Source organism: Mustela erminea, chromosome 4, assembly GCF_009829155.1.
Source record: "Mustela erminea isolate mMusErm1 chromosome 4, mMusErm1.Pri, whole genome shotgun sequence".
NCBI lineage: Eukaryota > Metazoa > Chordata > Mammalia > Carnivora > Mustelidae > Mustela > Mustela erminea.
The window spans coordinates 73757788-73766689 of NC_045617.1; the positions used below are offsets into that span (position 1 = coordinate 73757788).

The 8902-nt window shown below is 37.5% G+C and overlaps 1 pseudogene; it reads left to right on the plus strand.

The window, feature by feature from the left end:
* The first annotated feature begins 2693 nt into the window (after positions 1-2693).
* Positions 2694-8583, plus strand: LOC116589344 (annotated as a pseudogene).
* The last annotated feature ends 319 nt before the right edge of the window (positions 8584-8902 follow it).

An 8902-nucleotide genomic window follows, 5' to 3' on the forward strand; every position in this document is an offset into this window, starting at 1 on the left:
AATAAAGACTCGGGCTCAAATGAGACATTACAAGCCCCACTGAGGCCAGAAACCAGAAATTTGTAGGGGTCACAATTTTTACAGTAAGTGATTTCCTTTCTATCTCTTGGCTGTTAAGAAGGAAAAAGGTGGACTTGTTGCCTTGATAAAAGTTTGGATACCTTCTAGACAGGCACTAAGAAAGGACCAGGGACCATGAAATGGAAAAAGCATAATGAAAATATGACACGGTAGGGGTGCAAGTTGTGTACAGAAGCAACTGAAACAATGTATGTTGGCGGTGGGGGGAGGTAGCTAACATTCTAGGAAAGGAAAGTTAGGTAAAGGGATCAGAGACCTAATTTGGTTAAAGACTATGTGTCTTAGTTCTCACAAAAATTTGGAGGGGGCTAGAGTTGCAATGAATGGTAAAAATTAGATGTTTGTATTTAGATCTCATTCACTCAGTTTCTTTCTATCAAGGGCAATGCCAGATAATAAGTGCAGACCACATATGAATGACATACGGTGGTTTTACTGTCTGAAGCAGAGAACAATAGGATAGTGGTATATTCTAGAATGTGATATTTCCATTTTTATCCATGTGGCCTGGGATCACCAAATAGATCTATGCATATTTCTTGGTTGCTGTTTGCCTAGGACCTGATAGAGCAATGTCCAAATTATCCTGTGTGCAGTAGCAGAAGCGGCTTTCATGAGAATGAACCCCAATAATAAATAAATCAAATGAGTGCCTGATGCTGTTTGAGAGCTGTAGGAAGAGTCTTCTACATGTATATTGTCTATCTTGACCATGCTATCTGAAATTTCCCTTGGATTACTTTCCCTGGATTCAGTTTCTCAAAAATACAAACCTTATGATGGCAGTGTATTCACAGATGGGAGTAACTTAGCAGCACCTCTACGCAGGCAGACAAGAGTGACCAAGTCAAAGTGCTGGATGCTTGACTGGAGAATGAGGATCATGGTGGTTATAGAAAAACTTTAAGTTATTACTGCTATTATTTTTTAATATAGGCTAGTTCTTAAAAATTTCTGGTACCTTACAGTTTAATAAAAGTAGATTACAAGAATGAGTCTGGCCACTTGTAATTCTGCTTCACTTTCAACTTTGCAGAAGTATAGTAACACATATATATGTAAATACATATAAATATATTTTATGTAAATATAATATTTATAAACTTTATTTTGATAGGTCAAATCATTTAATAATGTAGTAAGTTAAACCAATTAACAACCTAAATATTTTTGTTGGAGTGGCAATCTGAGTGTGCTTCTATGATGGTCTGTTTCCAAAGATAACTGCCTGCTTTAAGTTCCTTTAGGGCAGGGATTTTGTTTTATTCATCATTTGGTACTCTGTGGTGAGTAAAGTGCCTTAAATATAATAGGTGATCGGGGTGCCTGGCTGGCTCAGTCATTAAGTGTCTGCCTTTAGCTCAGGCCATGATCCCAGGATCCTGGGAGGGAGCCCCGCATCCAGTTCCCGGCTTGCTGGGAAGCCTTCTTCTCCGTCTCCCACTCCTCTTGCTTGTGTTCCTTCTGTCATTCTGTCAAGTAAATAAATAAAATATTTTTAAAAACTATTTACATATAGGGAGAGTAGGTGATCAATGACTTTTATTTCATGAATAGGAGAGAGTGAAAAATATAAACTAAAAAGGAAATTAGCTTAAAATGTAAATTCTAGGGGCACCTGGATCTCAGTTGGTTTAGCTTCCGATTCTTGATTTTTGGCTTAAGTCATAATCTCAAGGTTGTGAGATCAAGCCCCATGGCTGGGTTTGCCCTTAGCAGAGTGTCTGTGTTTCTCTTTCTCCCTCTCCCTCCTCCCACTGCTCTCTCTCTCTCTCTCAAATAAGTCTTTGAAAAAAAAATGTAAATTCTAGGGGAAATTTTACTTTGATAGAAAGAAGAATCCTGCTTATTACCCAGGCCCTATCATGCAGTCTGGAAGAAAATAAAAACTGTGAATTGCAATATATAATTATTAAGCATTTCAGCTTTTTTGTGATACCAAGTTAAGTAAGCACATAAATCTGGTCTTGGCCAATTTGGTGTAGCCAGAAGGATAGCTTGGTTCTTAACATGGATAAGTTGGGATGGGCACAGTATTTCCCATCATCTCTGAAAACTTAGTCCTTTTGTCTGTGCTCAAACAGCCTTTTTGGCAATAATGCCTTTGCTTTTGAGTAGGAGGACTTGTTAGACCACAAACTTCCAGACTCAATTTTTGTATATCCTGATGAAAATTCTCAGATTTCTCTACTGAATATAAACAGATGTGTGATGTGTTTAAATTGAAACTTGCTGAGTGTTGGCAAAGATTTGCTCAAGTGAATAGGGTGGTGTATTTGTATTGGTCGAGTTGTTTGGAACATTAAAGTGATAATAATCTAAATAAACACAATAATCTAAACTTGGGATATACTAGTATGTCTGCCTCAGGTCACCACTGGCTCTGTGACTTCTGCCTCTTCTGGATTTCTCTGGAGTTTACCCTTTTGCCCATTTGCCTGACATTCAACTTAAATACCTACATCTTGTTTCTTTCACATTTACATATCATGACCCTTCATCCTCTCTACTTGCATCTTTCTCAAACCGTATTCCAAGGTGACTGCCTCAATCTACATAAAAGGCTGATAACATTAAAAAATGAATTAAATGCTTTTGTTTGGACTGCCAACATGCCATCCAGACTGAAGAAGATCCAGAAACTTTGGGGTCATGTGAGCCAAGGACTCAGGGACACTGGCAATCACCAGAAGAAGCCAGGATGCTGAGGTAATGCTGGTGGCATGCATTACCCCAGGATCGACTTTGACAAATATCCCTCAGATTGCTCTGGTAGAACTGGTGTGAGGCACTACTACTTTAAGAGGAACCAGAGCTTCGGCCCAACTGTCAACCTGGATAAATGTGGACCTTGGTCAGTGAGCAGACACAGGTTAATGCTGCCAAAAACAAGACTGGAGCCATTCCTATCATAGATACGGTATGATCAAACTACTATAAGGTTTTGGGAAAGGGAAAGCTCCCAAAACAGCCTATCATCATGAAAGCCAAATTCTTCAGTAAGAGAGCGGAGATGATAAAGTGTGTGTGTGTATGTGTGTGTGTGTGTGTGTGTGTGTGTGTGTGTGTGCAGGGAGTAGTCAGAGTATCAGCATTTTCTTGTGCTCGTTCCCCAAACCTCAGTTCCCACAAAACAGTGCAAAGATTGGGTAATGCCTGTCCTTGTAGCAGCTGGTGTTAAACTAGAGATATCTTGAGATTAGGGAACCTGGATCTTTTATAATACGTGTAACTATTTACTGTAACTTTTACTCTGACAATAAACATGCATTTTATTATACAAGACAGTAGGCAAACTTACCCTTTGCTTTGGGAAACATGGTCTTCATCTTTCAAGGTTCTTCGTTTTACAAACCCCCATGAAAAGATAGTCTGGAAAAATTATACAAAGTGCCTCTGTGCTCAAGATGTGGAAAAATGGAAGAGATGTATGAACTGTCTTTCGAAACAAAATTTGACAAAAATGGCTATACCTCTGTAGATAATCTACACTTAAATTATTGAAGGGTCTGAGATGCCTTTTCCTTTTATTTTTCCAGAAAAATGGTACCAAGGTGACCTCAGACAGTCTAGAACATCTTAAGAGGATTTGACATTTTTGTTATCTCTACTGGATAGCTACAGTGGCAAACAGACAACTGAATCCTCCTTTAAGCTGACTAATCTACCTATCATTCAATATTTAAAAAAAAAAAAAAAGGATTTTGGCATCCTTGCTTCCTTCATTCACAGCCAAGATAGCAATATCATAAATATTTCACTGTTATCCTATCTTCCACTCTGATTTCTGGCCAGTTCATAATTCCTTTAGTTCCTGACTTTTTGCTTTCTTTCCTGTATCATTACATTTGCTTCTTGAGTATTCTGTTTAATAATACTCCTTTGGTAGTGACTGGTAGTCCCTGAGATAATACTAGTGCTTACTCCTTGGCTTTGTTGTCTAGTGCTCTGCAAAACATATCTGATCCAGCCAGGCTTCCTCGATTCTATCTCATCATGCCTGAGAACTGGTCCACAGGGTTGAAGTTCACACCAAGTTTTGACCAACTCTTATGAAAAGAAGCCAGACCCTGCCCAAAGTATGAACACCTTCTGTAAGATCTCCACCAGATGGCCATCAAGCTTTTACTTGATTTGTGTCTTCTGGATTGTTAGTACAGTCAAAAGAATCAAACAGTAATGTACATTTGGGAGTTATATTTTTAAAAACAACTTAGTAAAGATCCAGACCTTGGATTTAAAATCTTTTTCAGTGTGGATCAGATATATATACATTAAAAGGTATAGAGAATACATTATTTTCACAAGCTATGTAGAATTGTCCAATCATTAAGTATGATCTAAGAAAGACCTAAGAAATACATGGCATGACAGGGCTTTTCTTGATTGAGATATATTTTTTGTAAGAAAAGACCAGAAATACTTGAAAATATATGACTTTGAATATAATAAATATAGTTTCACTACCTCATAGAAAAACGTGTGATCTTTAAGCATGGGGAACACAGTGTGAGGATGGACATGAATGTCAATGTTAATGACAATATAGACTTTATCAAGCTATACATGTTTTTGTTCTGCCTTTCCTTATGGTCTTGACCTTCTGTTCTATTCACAATTTTCTTATTTTAATTTTTTTATATTGTAATTTTCCTTATTGTTTTATACATTCTTCCTAGTTGTGAGTTAAAGCAAGATATGAACACATACATAACATATTCATTGACTTTGTTTCTGTTTATTTGATTCACCTGGATTGGAATACTTTGAAACAAAACATGGCTTTAGCTATATGTTCTGTAGACTCTAGATCCTTTTACTCTCCTATCAGAGTGCAAGGAGAGATTATACTTAGAAATACTACCTCAGTTTGGCAACATAAGAATTCCTGAGGATTGTTTGGAAGTCAGAAGGTCATAGAATTATAGAAACTATTAAAGGCTTAGAAATTAGAAATAAACATTTTTTTTTTTTTGAACAAAGAAGAAAACTGAGCTCCTGAGGAGTAAAAACAGCCTGATACAATCAAGCTTGATACACCTGTATCTTTAATGAATAACAAAGCCAGGACCTCAATTCAAGTCTCCCTATACTAAATTCAACATTTTCCCCCTATAATCTTCTGTGATTATTTTATCTGGATATTCAAAGGTGAATTAGAATTGAGGAATTAAAAAATGAAGCCAGTGCTACTTAACAAAAGACAAGATAGCACTCTTAGGGAATGTGGAGCTAACGCATGCTGAATTACTTGCGGGGAAATCGAAATTGAACAACCAGGACGTAGAAACAGGTCACCAGGTTCAAAAGTGAGTCACAGATCTTTAAGATGCGGGGTATTTCGTGATCAATAGCATTTGAAGTTGGACAAATCAGATAAAGATAATCATGTCTCATAGTCCAGCACAGAAATTGATTGCTCCAGGGATCCAGCGCCTCCTTCCCTTTCTCCCTCCCTCTCCCTTATGAAGTAATTTCTTGGCCCTTAGAACTGTTTTTAGGATTTATTCAAAGTGTTGCTGCCAGAGTCCCATCCCATTTGGCAAAAGGAAGGGAACAAAGCCCCCAACAACTGCACTGCTTTCTACAAAGAACTTGACTCCCACTATCTCTTCATTTCTTGGCTTTGAGCAATGACAGATTGCAGAATCAGATGTTGCACAGAAGTCTTGATAACAACTTAGAAAGATGACCATTGCTTGCTTGCTCTGTCAGGTTTCTTCTTTTACCACCGGCAAGTTTACTTCGTATGCTTCTAGGCACAAAGAAAGATTCTCAGCTCTAACTTCATAGGTACCTAATTCTCCCTGGCAGCAGAGCAACTACTGACCCTCCAGAAAACCAGACTGATGTTTCTGTAGGTTTACCAACTTATTTCATAAGACGGCAGTGCATTTCAGTTACTCTAAGAATTCTTTTGTATTTGAACCTGATCTGAAGATAAAAATCACTCTATGTTGTAAGTAATCAAGCTGAGGGCAGTGTGCTTTCTGAAGCAGGAAGAGCACATATGCACTTCATGTGCACTTGAAGACAGAATATCTGGGTTTGAGTAGACAGGCTCAGCTGCTTACCAACTGGGTCACCTCAAGTATGTCACTCCTTAGCTTTATTGTCCTCATCTACAAAACGAGGTCGTAATACCTTGTCTTTCTAATGCACAGCATTGTGTGTGAATCACATGGGAAGACGTGAGTGAAGGCTTTTCTAAAAACTGTATAGCACTGAGCCAAGGAGAGTTATCATTGTTACCATGCGAAGGCTATGGGAGGATTAGGGAACCACTGTGCCACAGACATCCAGGCTAGTGAAAAATGTCAGCTTCAATTTATTTTCAAAAGATTGTGCATTTAATCGTATCAGCCCTGTAACTGTGCTATTTGCACTTGTGATGAAGAAGTACCATTGCCTTTTCATCAGGACATTCATCCTAATTGGCTATGGAAGAGCAGGCTTACAGAAAGCACATATATGGTGATGTTCATGAAAACAGACTCTCCAGTGTTGAGGGAAGTACCCAGGGAGAAAGCATTCTTCAAACCCTTCTCGTGCGCAGTAGCATTTACTTAAAATTCTGTGCAATACCTTGAAACTAAAGCAAAAGAATACTGAAATAGGATTCACAAGACCTCAGTTTGAGTGCAACCTCTGCCTAGGCCTGGATAACAAGGCTGCGGCTGACAGTAGTAATAATAACAACTTTGATTGAGCAGCTACTCTAGGTCAGGTATTGTGGTAAGGGCTTTATATATTTTAGATTATTTAACCATCTCAATTACTCTACCAGATATGTACTGTAATTATCTCCATCTTACAGAGGAGTTGACTGAGAATCAGAGAATCAAACAGAAGCCATTGCTATTAAAAGTTAAATTTAGTCTTGACAGTCTCATTCCAAAGCCCATGTGTTTACTGAATACTTTATTGCCTTAATGTTTCTGTAGCCTGGTTATTTCCTTTGTAAAATGCAAGGATTAGGGTAGATTCTCATGAAATTTTTTTAATTCCATAATTTTGTAGATATGATTTATTATTAAAATTTTGTTGCAGAACACAAATTCCTGAAACACAACTCTGGGTATTTTATTACCCTGGAGTAAAAAAAAAAGAAGTAATATTACCTGAATTTTCCATTTGAATCATTTCTCATTTAATGTCTAACCCTGCTAGTCCTTTTCACAGAATAGGCAAAGATTCAGATGAGGAACTTTTTTGCAAAATTAAATATGATGTAGTTACTGAATTAAGGATGCATTTTTAAATAAAAGAAGTGTGAAGACAAGTCATTCAGGGAGAAAGTAAAGGAAGTAGGAAGATCAGGTATGGGGAGTACCAAAGTACCCATTTTTTTAAAAAAAATATTTTTAAAAAAGATTTATATACTTATTTGAGAGAGAGAGACATATATATATATATAGAGAGAGTGTGTGTGTGTATGTGTGTGGGAGGGAGGGGCAGAGGGAAAGGGAGAGAGAATCTTAAGCAGATTCCTACGCTGAGCATGATGTTTTACTTACATCCAGACACCCCTAAAGGGCCCATTTGAAAACTCTGCTTCACCAGCAATGAACAAATAAGGCGAGTTGTCCATACACCAGGGGCCTCTGGGTCTTCACTTACATCATTTTCTGAACTGAAAGTGTACTTTTTTTTTTTTGTGATGAGTTATTTATTATTTTTTATTAACATATTTAAGACTGTATCATATTCATGGCTCCTTGTAGTTTCCAGATCACTTCTGCTGGCATTATTTCATTTGATTCTTCCCATAATTATAAGACATAAGTAGGTATTACTGTTGTTCCCATTTCTCAGATGAGAAACCTGAGGTACAAAATGGTTAACCAGCTTTCAAAGATCTCAATTGACCCAAAGTCTTGTGATTTCCAAAAAATGGTGTTTATTATTTCTGAACACAACTTAGCATGCTTTCCATAGCTCATCATCTTTCCATTTATTATTCAAGCCCAACTAAATTTTCTTCCTTAAAGTTTCTTTCTTTTTTTTTTTTAATTTATTTGTCAGAGAGAGAGGGAGAGAGAGCGAGCACAGGCAGACAGAATGGCAGGCAGAGGCAGAGGGAGAAGCAGGTTCCCCGCCAAGCAAGGAGCCTGATGTGGGACTCGATCCCAGGACGCCGGGACCATGACCTGAGCCAAAGGCAGCTGCTTAACCAACTGAACCACCCAGGCGTCCCTTCCTTAAAGTTTCTTACGGCTACAAAAGCCTGCCAAGAACTCATCTCATGTCAGATGATTATACCATAGATGGCTTAAAGATATATTCATTTTTTATCTCTTAATAATTCTTCCTTCTGTGTTAGATCATGAATCTAAAGTGCTAGGGGTAGTCTTTTTTTTCTTTTTTTTTTCTTCTGAGTGCCTCTTTTGGTGCTTTGATGCTCAGATTATTTTTGTTGAATGAATGATTTCTGGTCTGTTTTGTAGGTCGGAGTTCTCTATGCCTACCACATATGAAGCACGAGTTCATCCTTGTCTTTAATTGTTATTATTAATTACTATTTAGATAAATAATATTGTCAGTGTTTAAAACAGGCGTATTTAAAAAGAGAGCTTTTGTTTTCCCTAGAGCAATTCAGTGGTAGGATTAATACAAGAATTTAGACAGTTGATTCAACAAACCCTAGTGTTTTTGCCCCTTGTTTTATGCTTTTAATTTTTAATATGAGAAATACAACTTGGCTTTTCAGTCTCATTCCAGTTCTTAGTTATTAAATCTTTTCTGAGAACAAGGTGTGGCTTATCAGTTTTCTCTGAAAATGGAAGCGACACGGATTAGCTAAGTAAAAGTGTTATTCCAC